This window comes from Ahaetulla prasina, chromosome 3 (assembly GCF_028640845.1).
Source record: "Ahaetulla prasina isolate Xishuangbanna chromosome 3, ASM2864084v1, whole genome shotgun sequence".
Lineage (NCBI taxonomy): Eukaryota > Metazoa > Chordata > Lepidosauria > Squamata > Colubridae > Ahaetulla > Ahaetulla prasina.
Window position 1 is genome coordinate 42,408,433 of NC_080541.1, and position 24,653 is coordinate 42,433,085.

Here is a 24,653-nt window from a genome sequence, read left to right on the forward strand (position 1 = left end):
GAGTGCATTTTAAACCGGTGGTATGCTATGTACTTATTAAGGGCCTTGAGGTCCAGAATAGCTCTCCAGCCCCCCGACGGTTTGCGTACGACAAAGAGCCTGGAATAGAAGCCCTGTTTGAGTTGATCGATAGGAACCAATTGGATGGCTCGAATGGCTAACAGATGATTGACCGCAGACCCCACCAGGGAAGAGTTAGAGCTGCGACAGGAGACAGGACAGGGAACGAAAACCGTCGGGGTTGGAAAGGAACTCTAGGGCCAAACCGTGTCTAATGGTATCCTTGACCCACGGTCTGAGGTGGAAAGGTCCCATTGGGAAGCAAAAGAGCCAGCCGGCCCCAATGGGAAATTCTGCTGCGGGACTATTTGAAGCGGTTGTACTGTTTGCCCGCCCCCTCGGAATGGCCTACGGCCCCTGATCTGACCTGATCGGCCGCTGGGAGTTTCCTCTGTATGGTGTAAACCTTCGTGAAACCCCGACCCTCCGGATTCCTGGCCACGAAAGGCGGCCGACGAAGATGTTGATGGTGAAGGACGAAAATAAGGCTGGTGTCGAAGTTCTCCCCGTCGGGATAGAGAGGGCAAAATCTTCTTCTTGTCCTTGGTCTCTATTAAGATAGGGTCTAGAGATGCGCCGAATAAGTGCTTGCCCGCATAGGGGGAAGAGGCTAGGCGCCATTTGTTTCTGGTGTCCGCTCGCCAGTGACGGAGCCATAGAAGCCTGCGCGATGTAACCGTAGACCCGATGGCCTTGGCCGAAAAACGGGCTGCGTTCAGCGTTGAATCAGCGGAAAACTCTAAGGCCGCGATGACCTTGTTAAGGTCTGATGGGCTCTCACGTCAGAGGATGGTAAACGGCCCTGAAGTTGCCTGAGCCACATGATAGATGCTCTATTAAAAATGAGGAAGCCATGGAGGACCTGACCGACCAGGCTGAGGCCTGATGGGATTTGACCAAGCGATTGGTCAGCCCTTTTGTCCTCCGGACGAAGAGCCTCGTTCTCTGGGCCCGTGACGTGAGAGGATGCCGTTAATGCTACTACTGGTGCATCCACAGTGGGGATTTGCAGGATATTTTCAAGATCTGGTGCACAATTATAAAATTTTTTGTCTGTGGCATTGGGATTTGAACCCGAACCCGGATTTGACCACTGACGCTGGACCACGTCAACAAACATTTTGGGAGCGGGAATCACCTCTGCCGGCACCGTGGGCTCTACAAACAGGTTAGATGAAGTGCTGGGCAGGGATGGAGGGTTAGCTGGGGAGACCGGGACCCCACCTAGACCCGTGGTAGCTAGGGCCTTGAACAGGAGTGAACGAAACAAGTGGGGCTTAAAGAGCCCCACAAAGAAAACTGGTCAGGCCCCAGCCCTCATCTTCTGATAACGCCTTCCCCAGCATCTTCATCCTCTGATACTGAGGCCTGGCTGACCTCCTCAGGTGATTTCTCTCGTTGAGAGTTGAACAAAGCAGGTGCCAAATTAGAGGATTCTCTCTTCTTGTCCCTCTTACTGGACTTGGAATGATAAGAGGACGTAGTTTGCTGTTGAAAGGATTGAGCTAGCTCCTGACGTATGGCCTGTTGTATCATTAGACTAAATGAGTCAGGCAGTTGAAAAACTGGTATCTGGGGCAATCTGGTGTCAGGTTGGGCCAAGGGAACACCCACTCCCTGGGGCACCCCAATTTCTTGGGACTCTCTAGCTGGCTGAGCCTGCAAGGAACCTGGGGAAGTTGTGAGTTCCATCTCAGAAGAGTGCGGAACAAAGGGGCAGTTGCAGCCTGATTTAAGGGCAAGGGGAAAATCTATCTGGAGACCAGGATCCAGACCCTGAATAGGTTGGGATAAGACATCCGGCCCTTGAGGTTGGGAAGGGTCCCGCATTTTGCCTTCCCCTTGTTTAGGTGAAGGGGGCAGTGAACTCTCTTTGAGGCCTTAGAAAACCCTTTCTAGGGCCCTGTGGCGCCTTTCCTCAGCTCTTGCCCCTTCTTAGTCTTTGCTCTTAACACTTTTCGCCCCTGGAGAAACTTGAAGGCTGAGGATGGGCCTCCTGGGTCCTCCGGAACCATCTCCCCAGGGTGGGAGCCGGCAGAAGGCCGAGAATTACTGGCGTCCGCCATTTTGAAAACGGCCTTTCCATGATTTAATGCTGCTGCGGCCTACTCACAGTTCCTTGGAGTGCTTGAGGGCCTGCTGCTGCTCATGACGTCGGCAGCTCCCTCAGATTTTCTTCTGTTTCTTCAGTTCTTTTCTCTCTCTCTCTCTCTCTCTCTCTCTCTCTCTCTCTTTTCTGGCCGCGGTCCGGCCAGCCGCCGCCCGTGCTAGCCCGAGCGCCTGAAAGGCCGTTCGCTAATGTCCCCGTCTGCCCGCGGCCTTGAGCGTGAGAGAGAGAAGGAAAAAAAAAATTTCCTCAAGCAAGGCCGGGTGATTTGACTCGCCTCGCGGCTTCTGAGTCCTGCAGCGGTTGCGGCGAGGCAGGGAAGGTGAGAGAGAGAGGAAGGCCGATGGGAGCCGGAATGACACGGGCGCTCTGGGATGAAGCCCGTGAGCCGCTCGCGTTTTAAAGATATTTTCGGCCGCTCTTGGCGCCGAGGCGAAACCCGTGGCGTATCGGCTCTGGCTAGCTGTCAAAGTCGCCCGGGCGGCCCACTGTGGGCTCGGGAGCAGATCCCTGCTCACCGCTCTCCACCAATCCAAAAACAATAAAATTAAAATTATTGACATTCTACTTAGATAAAGTATTGGAAATAAAGAAAGAGAAAGAAATATTCTAGAGCAGAAAAAAAGTTGTTTTGAAATAGCAGCTCAATGCTGTGCTTACCTACCTAGGACTTTCTTCCAAACAACTGAATATAGTATTCCAGCCTAAATTATGTTATATATTTTTTTTACTAAAGAAGACAAAAATAGAATGAGGTTGGGCAGGAATGTGCATCTTTTTTCTAAGCCAATCGCCTTATGTGACCCTTGAAGGCCATGCCGGGACTTTAATTAAATTTAATAAATTTATTGTCTGAATTGATTTTTATTGATTTTTCCTGCTTTTCTAGTTTAGTTTATAATTATTGTATGCATTTAATTTTTAAAATTATATATTCACTTATGTATTAAGTGGACACATTTGCTTCATTGAGTTTGAGGAGCAACAGACTATTTCATGTAGATGAGATAATTTATTCTCTTAATATAATGGAAAAAATTAAAGACATGTATTCATTATCAATTTATGAAATCTCTATATTGTAAAAATTAAAAGATGGGACATGGTCTAAATTTAATAAATTTATTGTCTGAATTGATTTTTATTGATTTTTCCTGCTTTTCTAGTTTAGTTTATAATTATTGTATGCATTTAATTTTTAAAATTATATATTCACTTATGTATTAAGTGGACACATTTGCTTCATTCTTTAAAAAAAAATCTTATCCCACTTTTTACAACATTGTTGTAAATCTTGATACATTATATTGTTTCAATTCAATGATTTTATACAATATTAATTTCAGTTTAAGATGTATAATTATAAGAATAAAATTATTGACATTCTACTTAGATAAAGTATTGGAAATAAAGAAAGAGAAAGAAATATTCTATCAATATTAATTTCAGTTTAAGATGTATAATATTGAGTTATACCTCTGAAATTTGATATTTAATGAATAATTTTGGCTTCATTGAGTTTGAGGAGCAACAGACTATTTCATGTAGATGAGATAATTTATTCTCTTAATATAATGGAAAAAATTAAAGACATGTATTCATTATCAATTTATGAAATCTCTATATTGTAAAAATTAAAAGATGGGACATGGTCTAAATTTAATAAATTTATTGTCTGAATTGATTTTTATTGATTTTTCCTGCTTTTCTAGTTTAGTTTATAATTATTGTATGCATTTAATTTTTAAAAAATTATATATTCACTTATGTATTAAGTGGACACATTTGCTTCATTCTTTAAAAAAAAATCTTATCCCACTTTTTACAACATTGTTGTAAATCTTGATACATTATATTGTTTCAATTCAATGATTTTATACAATATTAATTAAAATTATTGACATTCTACTTAGATAAAGTATTGGAAATAAAGAAAAGAGAAAGAAATATTCTATCAATATTAATTTCAGTTTAAGATGTATAATATTGAGTTATACCTCTGAAATTTGATATTTAATGAATAATTTTGGCTTCATTGAGTTTGAGGAGCAACAGACTATTTCATGTAGATGAGATAATTTATTCTCTTAATATAATGGAAAAAATTAAAGACATGTATTCATTATCAATTTATGAAATCTCTATATTGTAAAAATTAAAAGATGGGACATGGTCTAAATTTAATAAATTTATTGTCTGAATTGATTTTTATTGATTTTTCCTGCTTTTCTAGTTTAGTTTATAATTATTGTATGCATTTAATTTTTAAAAAATTATATATTCACTTATGTATTAAGTGGACACATTTGCTTCATTCTTTAAAAAATCTTATCCCACTTTTTACAAATAACTCAAGGAAGTGAACATATTGAACATACCTTTCTCTTCTTATTTTCCCCATGATCACTCTCTTTCAACCCAACTCACCCTACAGGGTGGTTGTTTTGGGGAAAATAGGAAGAGTCATCCGGTTGGCTTTCATGGGTTAGGCGGAACTAGAAATCCTGGCCTTTGGCTTTCTAGCCTAATGCCTTAACCACTAAATCAGACTGGTTCTACATTATTTCTATTTATATATTTACAACTAAATATATTTCTATTGATGAATATATCATATGACTAAGTTGTTAGAGATAGCTATAACATGACACCTGTCTCCTTTTATTTTTAAAGGAAGTATTTTTCCTCCTTTAATTTCTATTTTAATTCTGAACCTTTTCCTTTTTTAAACAGAATCTCAAGACACTAAAGGAGTTATAGCAGTAGATATGGTACTAAATGTGAACTTTTTCTCTATGGAGAAAATATTTTGGCTATTTTGGATAATTAATTAGCTTACAGAAGCTATGTAAATAAAGTAATCGTTATTACCTTACTGAAGCTTTGAGGGCTCATCGTTTTGTATAGTTTAGTCCTTTCTTGGAGGGATACATTTTGGTGCCAAGTTACAGCATATATTAATATAGATCTGGGGAAAAATACCAGTTGAAGATGTATAATATTGAGTTATACCTCTGAAATTTGATATTTAATGAATAATTTTGGCTTCATTGAGTTTGAGGAGCAACAGACTATTTCATGTAGATGAGATAATTTATTCTCTTAATATAATGGAAAAAATTAAAGACATGTATTCATTATCAATTTATGAAATCTCTATATTGTAAAAATTAAAAGATGGGACATGGTCTAAATTTAATAAATTTATTGTCTGAATTGATTTTTATTGATTTTTCCTGCTTTTCTAGTTTAGTTTATAATTATTGTATGCATTTAATTTTTAAAAAATTATATATTCACTTATGTATTAAGTGGACACATTTGCTTCATTCTTTAAAAAAAAATCTTATCCCACTTTTTACAACATTGTTGTAAATCTTGATACATTATATTGTTTCAATTCAATGATTTTATACAATATTAATTAAAATTATTGACATTCTACTTAGATAAAGTATTGGAAATAAAGAAAAGAGAAAGAAATATTCTATCAATATTAATTTCAGTTTAAGATGTATAATTATAAGAATAAAATTATTCGACATTTTCATCCAATTTTCATCCAAAGTTGAATTTAACACTAGATAAAAGAAACTGCAGCAGATTAAATCATATGTTTTTTTATACCATAAAGATTTTGGTCTTAAACCTTTGTTTCATTCTTAAGAAGTAAAGCTTTATGCACTTTTGCGGCGCAAGTTAGATAAATTCTTACTGAAAATAAATAATCTAAACCTCAAAGGCAAATGAATTGTTTATATCTGCATCTGAAGCAAATCCAAACTTTGATATGTATTCAAGAATATAATTGGGTACGATGGGATAAGAAGGCCCAGTTCATTTTACTTCACTGAACTAAACAAAAAACGTAATGTACTGAAAAAAGATGATAATAAAGAGCATCATTTTATGTATGTATATTAGAGTTTCTGCTTCCAGAATGGATCTTATGTAACTTATCAAGTTCTGCAATATTTTTCTCTCCTTCATATGTACCTTGAACACTGTCACAGCAAGACTAACCAAGAAAAGAGGAGGAGGAGGATGAAGGTAAGACAATCTGGCACTGAGTCCATGTGTAATTGGACCTTTTGAGGTCATCTTCTAGTAGCAATCTTGTGCCTCCTTTGATAAGTTATCTTGGTATTTGGGGAACATTTCAAAAATGACATTTCTTCAGCATGAAAAAATCCACCCCTGCAATCCACCGCCTACCCTTTCTCTTAATCATCTTTTTCATTTATGGAAACATAAGAAAAACAGTGCATATCAACATAGGATTTAAACTCTTAAGGAGTTCTCTACAAGAAACTACAGAAGCTAAGATATCTGGTATTTTGAACCTGAAATATTCTAGAGCAGAAAAAAAGTTGTTTTGAAATAGCAGCTCAATGCTGTGCTTACCTACCTAGGACTTTCTTCCAAACAACTGAATATAGTATTCCAGCCTAAATTATGTTATATTTTTTTTTTACTAAAGAAGACAAAAATAGAATGAGGTTGGGCAGGAATGTGCATCTTTTTTCTAAGCCAATCGCCTTATGTGACCCTTGAAGGCCATGCCGGGACTTTAATTAAATTTAATATATTTGATAGGATTAGTCTCTGATCATGTATTTAATAACTTCCGCCTACTGTCACATTAAAAAATTACAGTCTGAGAACAACTTGGAGAGTTCAGTCAAGGCAACCCCCAAGGGCAGGAGTTCATGGAGCCTTCAATTCACCTTTTAGATCCAGCAGTATTGCTTTTACAACAGTATGCTTTCTTAGATGAAAATGCAGCCATTGGTCTTTGGGAGTCTTCTGTGTAAGCCGAATAAGCTCATCATTTGGGAAAATTAAACTGATTTGCTTCACTTTGACATTTTGAAAGCGAATGACAAATCACAGGAGATTAGTGCAATAAAACCATTGGCAAGAGAAAGTAGCCCCTTTCCAAAGAATTTATACAAAAAGAATCAAAATGAAAAAGATAGGTGGAGCAATCTACCATTACTCTTATTTTCACATTAGGATAATATTCTCAATCGTTTGTTTTATACTGATATTTTCATTCTTGCTAATAGCAATACCATTCAAATGGATTTCAGTCCTATGTAATATATTTTGTTTGTAACAAAACTAAATACCACAAAGGCTTGCCCTCAAATTTACATTTAGACATGTCCTTGGGGTGGAAATGAGCCAAATTTATAGGGGAAAAAACATGCTCGGGATACTGAGTGTTGTTCAGTATGGAATCTAAAATTTTGTATTTTGATAAAATTGCGTGATAGCGAGAAACTATCTATTATTGGCATGCAAACCCAAGCTGTTTTTTTGTTTCTTTCAGAGACATGGAACTCCCAGCTTTCGTGGACAATCACAGTGCGGAGTGGGAGTTACAGGATAACAACAGCATAGGCTAGAAACAATCCCATTGTTCTATACTTTCCCTCAAGTTTCCCAGAAAGTTGAGGGAAAGTATAACATTATGTTTCAGTTAATGGAAACAGTACCCAGTCTGAATCATTCTGGAGAGAGAGAAGTTCCCTGAGGATGGGCTCCATCATGAACCCAAAAGCTTGAAGAATAAATATTCAGTCCTAGTAACCGACTCACATTACATCCTGCAACATTATCCTGAGACATGTATATTTGCCTTCATTTGCAATGGAAACAATGTCAATAAGACCTACAGAATACTAATCTTCTTAAGTTTTTAAAACAGCTTGATTTATTGTTTGGTGCATTTGTATGCAGATAGAAGATATCTTGGTTTATAGTAAGAAGATACATAAAATGGAAAGTCTAAATTTCAAATCTTATTCCTTATGCATCAACTTCGCATACTGACTCTAACTAGGTTTTTCTTATTCAGGGTGGATGATTGACTTACCCACACATTACTTCTAAAAAAACCAACCTTGCTTAACCTAAATAAGAATGAATTTTGATGACAACTGCAGAACTGAGCAATATTAAAAAACACTGCATATAATGTAATGCATACAATTTGGTTTGTGAAAATAAATGGTTTCCCATGTTTACATTTATGGACTAAAGAGAATGTAAAAAAATTGACCAGAAAAAAGAAATTTCAACTATGGAAATCCTACCAGTATAAAATTAAGCAAAAATTACACATAGAATATTTTAATAAACATTTTCATATTTGAGGAATGTCCCTCATTGTTTTTCACAAACTGAGTGGGCAGAATGTTATTTCCTAGCCTCCCACTTTGCCCCTCATCATAACATATAAAATGATTAAATGATTTCTAATTTTTATGGCAGGATGTTCTTCATTAAATATAGGAATAGCTTTTAAAACACAAGAAGTTTTGAAAAAGATTTTCTTCTCTAGAAAATCTCTTTTTGACAAATCAGTTCAATTCATACTTCAAAATGTGACAACCAGAAGATACATAATTTTTATTATTAATATTTGATTCTCTCAGCAGATGATCCATGCAGAGAGACCATACAACTGAAAGCAAGTCAAATCACTTTTGCTTGACACTTTCAGTATTTTCCTACTAAATCTGAAAAGTGATCTGGGACAAGTCAGCATCAAGACATACAAAACACATCCATCCATCCACCTAGTATCAAGAAAGATAATTTTTTCTTTGGACTGCATTACTTTAATTGCAAGCATCGTGGAGCACTGACTGGCTTTGATTTCACTATTGTTAAATTTTTAACTTAAATCACAACAATATACAGAATTTAAATACGATAATTCCTGCAGTATGTATTTCAGCAAACTGAAAACACTGTACTTATACTACACTGAAGAATGCTTCACATTAAGCATGTAAATCCCTTTGCCTGTGGGAAAACAAAAGAAAGCAATGGATTGGACATCAAGCAACTTTGCTGCATGTGGTTCCTATTAATTTCAGTAGCATTTAAATCAGAAATAGATAACTTTTCATATAGATGGCAGCTGGATTTAGCAAAATAGCTTTGTCCTGATGCAGTCTAATGTAAAAAAGAGAAAATTGCAGTCTAATGTAAAAAAGAAAAAACACACACAATTATGTTTCAGTTGAATGCTTATGTATACAGAAAACAAAACAAACGCTTAAGTATTACTTATGGAAAGGCAAACATTTAACTTTCTAGTCAATTCTAATTACTGTCTGGAGGCTACGGTAAAGATCAACAACTAATCTGGAAAGGAACAAACTGAAAATTATTTTTACTATGTTACTAGCAGGAAAGGCAGAAGACATTCTTAGAGCATTGCTAATATAAGACTTTGGAATAAACTACAAGAATAAAGATCCCAAGGCAAATATATATATCAAAGTTTGCAAGATATATCAAAGTTTGCAAGATATATTGAACTGTGAAGTTCAAGTTGATTTTGTGACACTAACAAAATATTAAAGGCTTACTTTTTTTCTACTAGAATTGGTTCTCCAATATGGAGACTATCAGAATAATATATCTATAGATCTCAGCTTTTCCAACCAACCTTTGGCAAATTTGATTAGGCTTCTAACAGAATTAAGAAGTGCCCCACTGAGGAAGGTTGAGCAAAGGTTTTGTATGTGTATTATGTGATCAACATAAAGTTCATGTGATCTACATAAAGTCATGATTACATCCTGTGGAAACCTTTGTTACTAGCATGACTCATTATTTTTGCTATGTCTGGTATGAATATTTTACATCTTCACTTCAGATGATACAGCTGGAGATAAAATTAGCTGATTAGAATCATGCAGTTCTGTTTGTAAAGTTTAAATGTCGCTAAAGTTTAAGCATGATAGTTATTCAAGTACAACAGTTATTGGACTGAATTTGCCATGCTGAATTTGCAACAATGAGCAAATTCCAAAGGATCAGCCAATCACAACTTATTTATCTCTTTATAATCATCATTAATGAATTACACAAGAATATCAATTTTCTTGGAATACTTGTTTCTGTAAATAAATCTTAAAATAGGTAAATGAAGCAATTGCTGCTATCTGTCATGGAAGTACCTCACCATTGCTGTGCATATTCAAGAATTTCCAAAGGTCATTCCTGTGATGTGTTGAATTCTTCAAAAAATGACAAGAGGGATGTTACTATACAGAAATTGCCAGCGTACAGTAGTGAGAGGCAGTTGTCTTACCAGTCATGTCTGACAATATGAGTAGGACATCTACTGCTACTCCTGTGTCTAAATTATCAAGGAAACAGCTCAAACATGTGACCTTTTAGATTATAAAGACAGATACATTGTACATTGGAGATAGTGACTTCTGCTTTTAAAAACACTGCCCACTATTATACTGACTTTGCATTTTGGTACTTAATTGTACATCACAAAAGATGAAAGTAATACAACATGATGTAACCTTGATCCTTATAAAAAGATAATGGAGAAAAACAGAAGCTGAATATTTTCCCTACCTTTTCTTTGATTCTAAGAGCTCTTCTTAAAGCCTTTATCTCTTAGGAAGGACGAAATTAATTCAACAATTTGAAAATGAGAGAAGGAAATTCAGTTCTCTATTCCTTTCCTAAGTTAGTTTGTTTTGTTTTGTTTGATTATTAATTAAAATTGTATAGTTGCCCATTTCATCCAAGCAACTCCAGGAAGTGTACAACAATCAATAAAACAACAGACATAGAAAAATAAAAACTTTCACCCCAGTAATGGAGCCATCTAAGCCTGCCTCCAGTTTCCAAGGAACTGCAGGCCTAATACTTAATTTAGGTCATGAAAGACTTCCAAACTGTCAAAATAGATGAAGCTAATCTAATTTTAGGAGAAGTTCCATAAGGCAGGTGCCATAGCAGAGAAGGCACATCTCCTAGGAGCCCCCCAATTACGTGACGCTAGCTGATACTACCCATAGCCTGCCTTGTCTGCTAGATCCAATGGGGTAGACTGACGTAACCATGGTCCTTTAAACAGCCCAGTTCCAAACCATGAAGACTTTAAAGGTTAAACCCAGCATTTTGAATTGGATCTGGAAGGAAATTGGCAATCAATGCAGCTCAAGTAGAAGAGGTATAACATATGCTTTTCTAGCACTGTCCATGCTGTTGCATTCTATACTAGATGAAGCTTCCAGATACTCTTTAAAGGCAGCAAAGTGCAGTAGTTCAATCTGAAGGTGACTAGAGCATGAGTGACTGTAAACACTCAATATGTTCACTAGAATGAGTTTCAAATTTTGAGCAGTCAAATTTACACTATGGGGTTGATATACCGCAGTGGTAGTGCTGACCACTGTGTCTATCTCTGATGCACCTATCCACACAGTACATAATCTAGGTCAAGACCCCACAGCCTTGAGGGACCCAATATTAAATGCTCTATACCTTCATTTTTAAAAAACAGACCCAACCTGACCACTTCCCCCAGTCTCCATTGAATGATAGCAAATCGGGGAGCTTGTTATATGGTTATATTAACTGTAGGTTATTATTTATAATTTCTCAATTTGTAATTTTGTTAATACTGTTCTTATTCTGTTTTTAAGTATTATTAAACATCTAGACTCATGTATTTGAGATGGGTAGTCATCTAACAAATGAAAAGGCAGTTATACTTTGTAGCACACTCAACTAAGGGAAATATAGTGTTGCTGCCTGATAATGTAGGCAGAAGAAAAATAATAGGAGGAGAAAGAGAGAGAAAACTTTAAACAGAGCTTCTCTATATGTGCACACACACATATAACCTGTACCTCAGGAAACTGTATGAATCAGATAAATGGTCTGATAAATGAAATCTGAATTCAGAACAGGATTAGGGGAGGAGAGAAGTGCTTTCAGACTTTTCTGAAAGATTCCATTACTGTAACCATAGGTAATGCTACCCTGTTTCCCCCAAAATAAGACATTCCCTGATAATAAGCCCAATCAGGCTTTTGAGAACATGGCAATAAGGCCAAACGCTTATTTCAGGGTTCAAAAAAATATAAGACAGGGTCTTATTTTCGGGGAAACACGGTAGTAGTCAAGGTTTTGATTTCCTGGTCTGAACTATCTTGAAGGCCTGGCATTATCTTATCTTTAAATGTCTATGGAGATTCTTAATCATAGTTGTCCCAAAGGTGCTTTTTCAAGAGGCAACTGGACTTTCTGTTCGTTTGTTTTTTGAAGCTGAAGAAGCTTCTTGGAGGAGAAGTAAAACATTTTCAAGAAAAACCAGAAAGTCCAGTTGGCTCTTGAAAAAGCACCTTTGGGATATCTTACCTTTGCATTTTTCAATGGATTCATATAACACAGTGAATCCTGCAACATTTCTGAGTCACATAACAAGCACTTCAGTGATGGGTTTCAAATTTTTTTATTACCAGTTCTGTGGGTGTGGTTTGGTGGACATGGCATGGCTTGGTGGGTGTGGCTTGGTGGGTGTGGCAGGGAAAGGTTACTGCAAAATCTCCATTACCACCACACTCCTGGGGGAAGGATACTATAAAATCTCCATTCGCACCCCACTTCAGGGGGAAGATTACTGCAAAATCCCCATTTCCTCCCGATCAGCTGGGACTGAGAAGAGATGGGGGCAGGGCCAGTCAGAATTTTTACTACTGGTTGTCCAAACTACTCAAAATTTCTACTACCAGTTCTCCAGAACTGGTAAGAACCTGCTGAAACCCACCTCTGAAGCACTTGCCAAACAATACGTTATCGCAAAAATTCATAGACATAATTTAAGTGCCCACAACATATTAAATCATAAATTACTTACGCCTGTTTTAGCCTACCATATTTTATTGTGTCTATTCAGTGAGAAGAATGATATTGGGAAATGAGGATAAATCTCTTATTTTAGAATAAACAGATACTAGATTACTGTTCTTCCCAGACATTTTATTATTGTAATGTTCTTCATTAAAAAAAAAAAAAGTTACACAAATTTTAGCTGCAAGGAGAAAGTTTGTTCTGAGTGTTTCAAGGGATTTCATTCTCTGTTGTATTCAGTGGAAGCATCATTTCTGGTAGCAAATCTGACCTCTTCGTTCAAGAATTCGTAAAAAAAAATTCACAGTCGAAAGACATTTTCAGTGACAGTTCTTTGTGATAATTTCTGTATTTGAACAAATGTCTTACATTTACAACATACTATAGAGCTCGGATCCTGAATTTGTGATTCTACAACCTAGATCCTTCACTCTTTTTTACTGAAGTAATCAACTGCTTCAATGTAATTAGACATAATTAAATATATTACATGTTAACAAATAGCCTCCTGAAGATTTTTGCATATCAATTCCATTCAAAATAATCTTTAGAGAAAAACAAATTGAGTGGACTTATTTTTCTAGAGCTTTCTTTATTCTAGAAAATATCTTGATTCGTATATTGTACTGGCACTCTTTTATGCTCACAAAAAACTAAAAAGACTAATTTACCCAATGTATTACCTCAAGATTATATTTAAAGCATGCAAAACCCTACAAACAGACATGGGGATGGTGAACAATACAGATCCTACTTTCCAAATAGTGAAGTTATTATTATTATTATTATTTATTTGATTTTTATACCGCCCTTCTCCCGAAGGACTCAGGACGGTGTACAGGCAAAAATAAAACAGATAATACAATATAATTTACATAATAATTTGGAGCTTTTATGGTCTGATACAAACATATTTATTCCACAGGGAATTAAAGTGGTTTCCATAATGCTTACAATAATGCCAGCAAATTGTTAAAATGCTAATTTAAGAGTCTATTTAATTTTTAACCATGAATTCTTTCTCATTGCTTTTTTTTAAAAAAAAACAGAAAACACAATAGCAACCTCCCTGACCTGACCTGTTGAAGATTTTGTCCAATTCATATTGGTTATTTATTTTTATTTTTATTTATTTATTTTTGTCACAACATCATATAAAAAGGATTATATAGTATATAAACATATATATGAGTAAATATTAGGAGGTATAAGCACCAATATATATATAGGAAGAAGAAAAGAAAAGAAAAAAAAACAATAGGACAGGAACGGTAGGCACGTTTGTGCGCTTATGCATGCCCCTTATGGTCCTCTTAGGAATGGGGTGAGGTCAATAGTAGAAAGTTTTTGGTTGAAGCTTTTAGGATTATGGGAAGAGACCACAGAGTCAGGTAAAGTATTCCAAGCACTGATGATTCTGTTACAGAAGTCATATTTTCTGCAATCTAGATTAAAGCGGTTAACATTAAGTTTAAATCTGTTGGTTGCTCTTGTATTGTTGCAATTAAAGCTGAAGTAGTCTTTAACAGGAAGGACATTACAATAGATGATTCTATGAGTTAAACTTAGGTCTTGTCGAAGGCGACGGAGTTCCAAGTTTTCTAAGCCTAGGATTTCAAGTCTGGTGGGATAAGGTATTTTGTTGTTTTCAGAGGAATGGAGAACTCTTCTTGTAAAATATTTCTGGACACGTTCAATTGTATTGATGTCAGAGATGTGGTGAGGGTTCCAAACAGGCGAGCTGTATTCTAGAATTGGTCTAGCAAATGTTTTATATGCTCTGGTTAGTAGTGTAGTGTTTTTGGAAAAGAAGCTACGCAGGATTAGGTTTACAACTCTTAGAGCCTTTTTTGCTATGTAGTTACAGTGGGCTTTGACACTTAGATCATTTGACATGAAAACTCCAAGGTCTTTAACGGGGTGGGGGTCATCTGTAAGGTAATGTCCATCAAGTATGTACTTAGTGTTTGGGTTCTTTTTCCAATATGTAAGACTGAGCATTTGCTGGTTGAGATCTGGAGTTGCCAAGTTTTAGACCAAGTGGTTAGATGATCAAGGTCTTTTTGGATGATAGATACATTGTCTGTGGTGTTAAATAGTTTGACACCAAATTATTGTTCTCAGCAAAGAGAACATAATTACTTGCGATATGGTCACAAAGATCATTAATGTATAGTATGAAGAGTGTTGGTCCAAGGATGCTGCCTTGAGGAACGCCACTCTTGACAGGAACAGGATTTGATAGAGCATTGCCAATTTTGACCACTTGTTGTCTGTTGGACAGAAATGCAGAAATGCTTTGGATTTGGTTATCTTTGGAACTCTCGTTTTGTAGAATCGTCATGTTATCATCAAGGACACTTTGAATTATAAATACGCTGCAGGCATTATTTCTCTTAGATGGCAGCAGAAAGCCACGGGTCCAAAAGTTAGGACCTTTTTTTCTTATTTCACCTCCAGCAATGGGAATATATGTGCAGATGAATATATCATCTGAAATAAAGCTATTCCACATAAAACTACACAAACAAAACAAATTTCAACCATGTATTTTACACACAACATCTGATTTTTATCATCTGTGGTAGTATATTTTAATTTACTAAAATAGTAAATAGATCTCCACTATGAATTGAATCAGGGCTAATTCACAAAGCTGAATTCCTATGACTGCCATTATTTTTTGTTTTTGGCTGGATATGCTTCTGGCCTAGAACAGTATTTCTCAATCTTAGCAACTTTAAGAAGCATGGATTTCAACTCCTAGAATTGTGGTCCCAGAACAACAGATCCCAAGTTGTATTCAGAATGGTCCGGAAAGTTCTTCTGCAGATAAATTATACTTATTTGCTTAGTCACTAAGCACTTATCACTAAGCTCTATCAAAAGGGGCAGATTGGCTAAACAGAAGAGAATCCTTTCTCACTAATCAGTTAGGCAATTTATTTAAAATATTGGCTTCTACAAGGGCTATAGACTTAGCCTGGGTTTGGCTACCTAAACATATGCAGTCCAGGTTTGATATTAGTATTTATTATTAGCTCCTTTTAGTCTAGTTTGGATTCTTATAACCAATAAAGTTATGCTTTATTGCATAATGCATTCAAGAATATGATTTCTGTCAAAGGAGTTCCAGAAAAGTTTCAGATGCATGAGATACAAATTGTTGTAACTGTTCATGAATAAACACTATATTTCTTTAAAAAAATGTATTTTTGTTCATTCTATTAGCAGCATTATGAACGCTTCTAGTTTAAGCAGCCTTCCATTTGCTTAGTAAATTTGCTTTCTGACTTTTATATCACTTTAAATTTGTTTAACACCAATTCTACTGAGCAGCTGCTGCAAGAAAAATGTACTTCCATCAAGACTAAAATGCATCTAATATATCAGGAACAATTTTCCAAGCAAGAGCATGGAAAATTAATTAGGTATGCAATTTCAGCTAACAATCTATTAAATTATTTGCATCTCTGATTTCCAGCTTGGCAAAATGAGAAAGAATTATCGACTAGCGAATAATTATTTTGGCATTTATTAAAAATGTTAATAATGATATTTTCTTTAGTTTGCATTCATGTTGGCATACAATGCTAAATCCACTATTTTTCTATTGCATTGTATTATTAGCTGACATCTATTTTATTGAATGTCCTTCCAAGCCATCAAAATAAGCTTGTGTAAGGTGCTGTGGGAATAGTTAGATGTGGATAGAAGACAATGAGTAACAGCATCTGGACACCAAGGCTGTAGCTTTTGTGTGTATGTGTTTTAGGAATAGGCTTTCAGATTATCCATTCCTAAGAACATTAAGGCGAGTTGTAGAAATAATTCTGTGAAACGTCCAGCTTAATATCAGGTAGGAGGTTGACTACTTGTTGGACAATACCCCAGAGTCCTATACCATTTCCAATATGTTTTATGAACAGGAAATGGTTACCACAATATGACCCATCGGCACTTGGTGGATTCAATTTTATTACTTTAAAACTTAATCACAGTCAAAGAATGAGGAGATGGACTTTAACTGAGTCCTTTGTTTTGCAATCTGTCCCATTCAAAGAACTGTATAGGGATAGGGAGAATGGCATCTTCCATTTATGTATCTTTTCTACATATCAGGTTAAAGAAGGAAAGATGGTTCAGTTGTACAAAATGCCTATTCATAAAATACAACACCGCCATTGCTTATATTTAGTGTTAATTTTTGGTCCGATTGGTCAAATCTGTTTTGGAATTTTTGGTCTGATTGGTCAAATCGGAATAGAACTTCTAAGATATCATTTAATAAATGAAAACACTATTTATTAGAATATGTTGAAAATACTTATTTACAAAAAATACAGCACATTTCCACATTTTGCATAGTAAGCTACAAAGTATATGTTATTAATAAAGCCGTACTTTCAAAAGCTGTTATCATGCTTTACCTTAAGTTGCGCCATTTTTACAGCTAGTCTAAAGTTTTATATTGTGTGTATTGTGAAGCCCTTTCCATCTTATCACTCCCTGCTTGATCATTATAAGCAGATAAGTCAGATAGGGATTCTCAGTATTCTCCCAGTGTAAGTCAGCATGTTTTTGCTTAGTTATATCCTCACTTCAATGAGCAGTCTAAGAGGCTGTTTTAAATAATAAGTTTCATTTAAATAATTAAAGTATTAGTATTCCATATATAAACTTGTGTGTGTGTGTGTGTGTGTGTGTGTGTGTGTGTGTGTGTCCACAGTATACCTGACAGTATCATGTTCTGAAATTCTATGCCATCAAATGCTATGCAGCCTACAGATATTTCAATTCAGCACCTTAACTTCTTTTCCTCTCCAAATTATACAGTTATCTGCCAAATACATATGGGGAAGGAGAAGTATAAGTACTAGATTCTGCATTTATAATTAAACAATTTAACAGTGAATGTTGTCTGATTTGTCAGGAGACTAAATACACACCGGATATGAAATGAATAACCATATCCCTATTGTGAAATCAGAACTGATTATGTTCAATTATGTGATTAAGTGATAGTAGCTCAATATATCGCCCTATCTTCCATACTACATAATGGAAACTCTGCTCAAAATAGACTGTTAATTTCTGCCGAGATTAAAGGTAACCAAGCTACTTTACTTGCTGATAATTTATCTAATACCTCTTAGCATGTGGACGCATTCACTACAATGATTCTTATCAAGAGAAATCAGATTTATTCCAAAGAAGTAAAAACAAAACAGAGAATAACATACTGTATATTAAGGGAGTCTGTTTGATCTAGTGGTTAAGGCATCAGGCTAGAAAGAGAGAGATTATGAGTTCAAGTCTTCCCTGGCCCTAAAAAGCCAGCAGGGTGAGCTTGGGCAAGTCATTATCTTTTAGCTCAGCTCACATCAGGGTTGCTGTTGTAGAGAAAATAGGAGAAGGAAGATGTGCTGGATATATTCCCTGCCTTACCGTATTTTTCGGAGTATAAGACACACCCTTTTCCCCCCTAAAAGGGGGTGAAAATTTGGATGTGACTTATACACTGAATGTAGCCCTGCCCACCCACTGGCCCCCACCCTTTGGCCTCTGCTTTCCAGCAATTTACTTCCTTGCAGCAAGCAGCAAAAAGAAACAGCCCATTTCAGCTTCAGCACAGCCTAATTAGCACAAATTGATTGTCCTTGGATCGGCCTCCCAATTCTTAGCTGTTTCAGGCTGCAGGGATTGCCATTGCCTATTGCTGCACAGGCTTCTGTAGCTTGCTGCAAGGAGGTAAATTGCTGGGAGCATTTTTTTTTGGTGCTAATCAAGCTATGCTGAAAACAAAAATGAAAGTAAAGCAGGCTGTTTGCAGCAACAAAGCAAAATTGCTGGGAGGCAAAAGCAGATTTCTTTTTTGTTTTGTTTTGTTTTCCTCACCAAAAAAGGTAGGTGTGTCTTATAGTCCAGAGCGTCTTAAAGTCCGAAAAATACAGTATATGTAGAAATAATAAATGCAGGATACAAACAAACAAATGGAATTAGACCACCATAGAATCATCAATAAAAATAAAAGAAACTAAATTATTTTTACTGTCTAGTTGCAGTACGTGAAAGCAAGCTGTTAGCAAAATTGCAGGCAATTGTGCTGCCTCCTTCCCCTCCCATTTCAGCTTCTTCCTCAACATCAGCACTGTAGAGTTGTCAATAAATCTGCAACCTTCAAACAAGTGTGGGACAAGACAGGAGGAAACGTGTATTTCTCAAGGTCTGAAGCCACCAGCAAACAGAAAAATAGCCAAATAAAAGGTGGGTTTTTTTCCTCTTCAAAAGGAATGGATGACCCAGGGGAAAAGAAAAATATAGGCACAGCAAAAACGAAGCACAACATAGAAAGGTGCAAGTACTCTACACGCTGTCCATTAACAGAGAAGACAACAAAAGGCAGAAGAAATCACAGAAAGGAATTAAGGCAGAACTGGATTTGTAAAAGAAAACATTATATAATAGTAATAATACAGAATGTAGCATACTTGTGGAAAATGTTATATTAATAGTAGAATAGGTATATTATAAAGTATATTACAGAAGAAATATTGCATAGCAATAATTGAATATTAATAGAATAGAAGATAGAAACAATGGTAATAATAGTTACATGTAGATTTGTAAGTTCACATTTCACTTTTATATCTTGTATACTATTTCAAAATAAAACATATTTATAATCCTTATAGGGAGATTTTGTGTGTGTGTGTGTGTGTGTGTGTATGAGTATATATATGTGTGTCTATATCAAAGATGCAGTGGCTGTCAAGGGTCTTTTTGTGGGTCATTGAGTTTGGGTCAATTTAATTAAGTAAAGGGAAAAGTACACACTACCAGCAAAATCTCATCCCTTTGGACTCTAAATTTAGTGGTTTTTTAAAACTCTTTTTCTCTAAACTCTTTTTCTTATTTTGTCCTGGCAATACCTGTATTACAAAAGTAAGCTTTATTTTCCTCTCCCCCCACCTTCTTTTTCATCATTAAAGGACTTCTTTTTAAAATGGAAGAGGTGGTAAGTGGCGCTTTACAAAAACATTTCTTCAATACTCATCAGCCTGTAAATTGATTACATTACTGAACAAAATACAAAATACTGCAATATGATGTGATGTTGCCAACACTAATCTCACTTGCACTATGATGCTAAAGTCACAAGTAGTACCTGGAAGCCTCTGAAATCTCACAAGTTCATCAAATATGAAAATATATTTGTATTCTTATGTGAGATCTTAAGAGATCTCAAGTGGAAATGCATTGAATCAGGTAAGTTTTTAGCTCTATGTAATTATTTAAATTTTCTTATTTTTAATTATGCATTAAACTTTACACACTCTTAAATCAACATTATTTTTCATGAAAACTGGAAATTGTTTTAATGAATACAGAATATTTCCGTGCATACAGGAATCTAACATGTGAAGCACTTTTGATTAATTTTTAAAGTATTCATGATTCTAAAATTTACCAATATTGCAAAACCATAGCCCATGTGAAATGAGATTCATGCCAGTTTTATTAATAGACAGATGGATGTTATAACAACCAAAGGCAAATCTTCAGAAGATACCCAGTTAGGCTTCAGATTATCACCTTTATAAAATTGAAAATGTGACTTTCTTCCTTTTTTTATTTCCAGTTGGATCTGGGAAGCAATTAATGTTCATGGAAAATGAATCACAGCATTTGAAATCTTCACTCTAGAACTAAAAGTATAACATTTAAATTACAACAGTTTAAAGAAAATACCGGGTACTGATTTTCTTGGATACTGTTCATAAATATTTGGCCACAATAATATAGGATTCTTACTGTTAATGGAAGGATTCCTTGAGCTGAATAAAGACCAATTATTTCAGATCAGTACTGAAGACAAATAGCTTACATGCCCAAGCCCATCATCATCTAATCTAAATTAAGCTAAATTCTATATTTTACAGCAAGCACTTTATTCATTCAAGCCAATTGCTTTCCCCTTATTGCTATATTGCTGATTGGTTTTGGCTGCAGTGATAACTTATTATTGAAAAGAAGCAACAAAATAAAACCAGTGCAATGTAGGTTAGTACGGTACAGTTTAGGGCAACACAAAACAATTTTCAGCATACATACTATGTTCTCCTGAAGGTTCCATGAAAATACTCTAAGAGGTTCCTGAGATCACCTGAGCAATGTCCACACTTGCATAGATATTTCCATCTGTACAGCTACTTCATGAAGACCCCCTTCAACTAGTTTATTAAGCATATGCTTAATAATGAGTAGAATATTTCAACATTTCTTAATTTTTTTTATTATTATTAAAACAAAATCGAACAAGAAGTTGGCATGCTGTGAAAGAAAGCAATAGTCTCAAGAACCATTTGTTCTTGTAATGATGGAGCATAGTGGTTTAGTGATTTTTTGGAAGTGTGCCTATAAGCTTAGAAAAAAAAACCATCCTGAGAGAAAAGGAGTTGAGGAAACTGTAAGAAACGGCCTGGTCAAATTACTCTCTGATAAATGTAATCTCTTGAGAAATAGGCAATCTTCCCAATGCCACTGCATCTTTGATTTTATCTCAAATTTCAAATTACTCATTGGAGAATTTTTTTAAAAAAGGTTTTACTTTATCTAGTACAATCCTTACATGATAGATGCCTCCCATCCCATTCTGCATAACATATCCAATAAAATTGAAACTTCTATTTTATGACCTCATGTTCAGGGTGCTTGAGTATTCTTTTAGAAATTCTTTGGATGACATTTTCAAAAGTTTACCATAATTTTCCGAGGTTGTAAAGAATCGGTTGTAAAGTATACCTCTTTATCACTCTCCTGCCATTCTGATTATTCACAATTCCTGATGTGAAAATCTCAACAGGAGATGTTCTTGTCCTATCTTCATTAATGCTGTTTATTTAATTATTATTAGAATAGAATTCTTTATTGGCCAAGTGGACAGAAAAAAATTATCATGTAACTTACAACTTTTCCACTGCAAAAACACATGGACTACTAATCTTGATCAAGGCAAAGCAATAGATGCAATCTACATAGACTTCTGCAAAGCTTTTGACTCAGTAGTACATGATAAACTTCTCCTAAAACTAAAATCCTATGGCATTTCAGGACTTCTTCATAATTGGATAACTGCTTTCCTGTCAAACAGACAACAAGTGGTCAAAATCGGCAATGCTCTATCAAATCCTGTTCCTGTCAAAAGTGGCGTTCCTCAAGGCAGCGTTCTTGGACCAATGCTCTTCATATTATACATAAATGATCTCTGTGACCATATCTCAGGTTATTGTGTTCTCTTTGCTGATGATGTCAAATTATTTAACACCACCAACAATACTACTACCTTTCAAAAAGGCCTTGACTTTGTATCCGATTGGTCTAAAACTTGGGAACTCCAAATCTCAACCAGCAAATGCTCAGTCTTACATATTGGAAAAAAGAACCCTAACACTAAGTGCAAGCTTGATGGACATTACCTTACAGATGATCCCCAGCCTGTTAAAGACCTTGGAGTTTTCATATCAAATGACCTAAGTGCCAAAGCCCACTGCAACTACATAGCAAAAAAGGCTCTAAGAGTTGTAAACCTAATTTTGCGTAGCTTCTTTTCCAAAAACTCTACACTACTAACCAGAGCATACAAAACATTTGCTAGACCTATTCTTGAATAAGCTCACCTGTCTGGAACCCATACCACATCTCTGACATTAATATAATTGAACGAGTCCAGAAATATTTTACAAGAAGAGTTCTCCGCTCCTCTGTAAACAACAAAATACCTTATACCACCAGACTTGAAATCCTGGGATTAGAAAACTTAGAACTCTGCTGACTCCGACAAGACCTGTGTTTAACACACAGAATCATCTATTGCAATGTCCTTCCTGTTAAAGACTACTTCAGCTTCAATCGCAATAATACAAGAGCAAACAATAGATTCAAACTTAATGTTAACCGCTTCAATCTTGATTGCAGAAAATATGACTTTTGTAACAGTTGTTAATGCTTGGAACACACTACCTGACTCTGTGGTCTCTTCTCAAATTCCCAAAAGCTTTAACCAAAAACTGTCTACCATTGACCTCACCCCATTCCTAAGAGGACTATAAGGGGCATGCATAAGAGCACAAAAGTGCCTACCATTCCTGTCCTATTGTTTTCTTTCATTATATATACGCTTATATGTTGTATGGTTGTTTCATGCTTATGCTTATATATACTGTTGTGACAAAATAAAATAAAATAAAAAGACAGGAGCCTTTTTTACCAACACAAAATCCTGAAAAAATGGTAAATTAATTTTTCAGAACAGTACTCTTCCAGAGAGACATCAATTGATATTCCCAGTGAAAAGACATTCAGATTGTGTATCTATCTCATACTTTACTCTTTAATAGGTTTGAATGGGTGAGTGGGAAAACAAGAGGAAGAAACTTGAGGAAATGTCTTTGTCTCAAATTCAATTTTTTTTAAATTTCTTTTTGTCACAACAGTATACACAAACAAATGTCATAGATAAAACAGCATATCTTGAAGAATATATATATATATATATAATTAAAATATGCATCAACTATATTAATTGGATATAATGAAGGGAACAATAGGACAGGAATGGTAGGCACTTTTGTGCTCTTATGCACGCCCCTTATAGTCCTTTTAGGAATGGGGTGAGGTCAATAGTAGACAGCTTTTGGTTGAAGAATTTGGGATTTTGGGTAGAGACTATGGAGTCAGGTAATGAGTTCCAAGCATTAACAACTCTGTTACAGAAGTCATATATTCTGCAATCAAGTTTGAAGCGGTTGACATTTAGCTTGTATCTATTTTTTGCTCTTGTAATATTGCGATTGAAGCTGAAGTAGTCTTTTATAGGAAGGATATTGCAATAGATGATTTTGTGGTTAAACACAGGTCATGTCGAAGTCGACGGAGTTGTAAGTTTTCTAATCCCAGGATGAATGAGATAGGGAGTTAGATAGTACTATTCTTATGTAGACATTCTCTGAAACAAAGAGAATCTGTCCAGGAGTCTCCAGCTTTGGCAACTTTAAGACTTGTGATCCTCAGCTCCAAAAATTCTTAGAGTTGAAGTCTATAAGTCTTAAAGTTGTGAAAGCTGGAGACTCCTGGGCAGATTTCTTTGTTAGATTTCCCTTAGACAACATAGTCCCAAATTTAATTGGGTTAGGTATCATCAGTGATTATAGTCTCTTCCTCAATGTCAAGTTAAAATAGAATCCTCTAGGCCTTGAATTAGCACACTGAGGGCCCCTCTCTTCCTATAGTAGAAGTCAAGGAGTTTGCTGGAGAGATGACTCTACAGTGGCAGGCAAATACATTCTTTGCCCATTTCAATCAATCAATCAATCAATCAGAATAGAGTTGGAAGGGACCTTTGATGTCTTCTAATCCAAGGCCCTATACTATTTTAGACAAGTGATTTCCAGTCTCTTCTTAAAAACCTCCAGTGATGAAAAACCCACAAATTCTGATGGCAAGCTGTTATACTGGTTAATTGGTCTCACTGTTAGGACATTTCTCCTTAATTCCAGGTTACTTTTCTCCTTGATTATCCTGCAACCATTCTTCGTATGTTTCTGTCTCCAGGCCTTTAATCATCTTAGTTGGGGAAAAAAAGTTACCCATGAGAATTTCTTCAAAGTTACATTTTTGTTTTGAAGAATTTCTAAAGCAAATTCTATTTCAGCAAATTTCATAAGAACTAATATGGGCTTCTAATTGGCACGTACCGTAGTTGTACACTACATCCCTGAAGAATATTTTCAGTTGTTCA

The 24,653-nt window shown here is 35.7% G+C and overlaps 1 protein-coding gene and 1 long non-coding RNA gene across 4 annotated transcripts in view; one reads left to right on the plus strand and one right to left on the minus strand.

The window, feature by feature from the left end:
• LOC131195681 (uncharacterized) overlaps positions 1–7,800 on the plus strand; it is a 117,975-nt gene extending 110,175 nt beyond the window's left edge. Inside the window, exons 5-6 of the long non-coding RNA XR_009154526.1 lie at positions 6,181–6,217; positions 7,503–7,800. This is a non-coding gene — a long non-coding RNA (uncharacterized LOC131195681). The remainder of the gene's footprint in view (positions 1–6,180; positions 6,218–7,502) is intronic.
• The window catches only part of KCNB2 (potassium voltage-gated channel subfamily B member 2), a 209,794-nt gene that overhangs the window by 98,798 nt on the left and 86,343 nt on the right, over positions 1–24,653 (minus strand). The window lies entirely within an intron of this gene.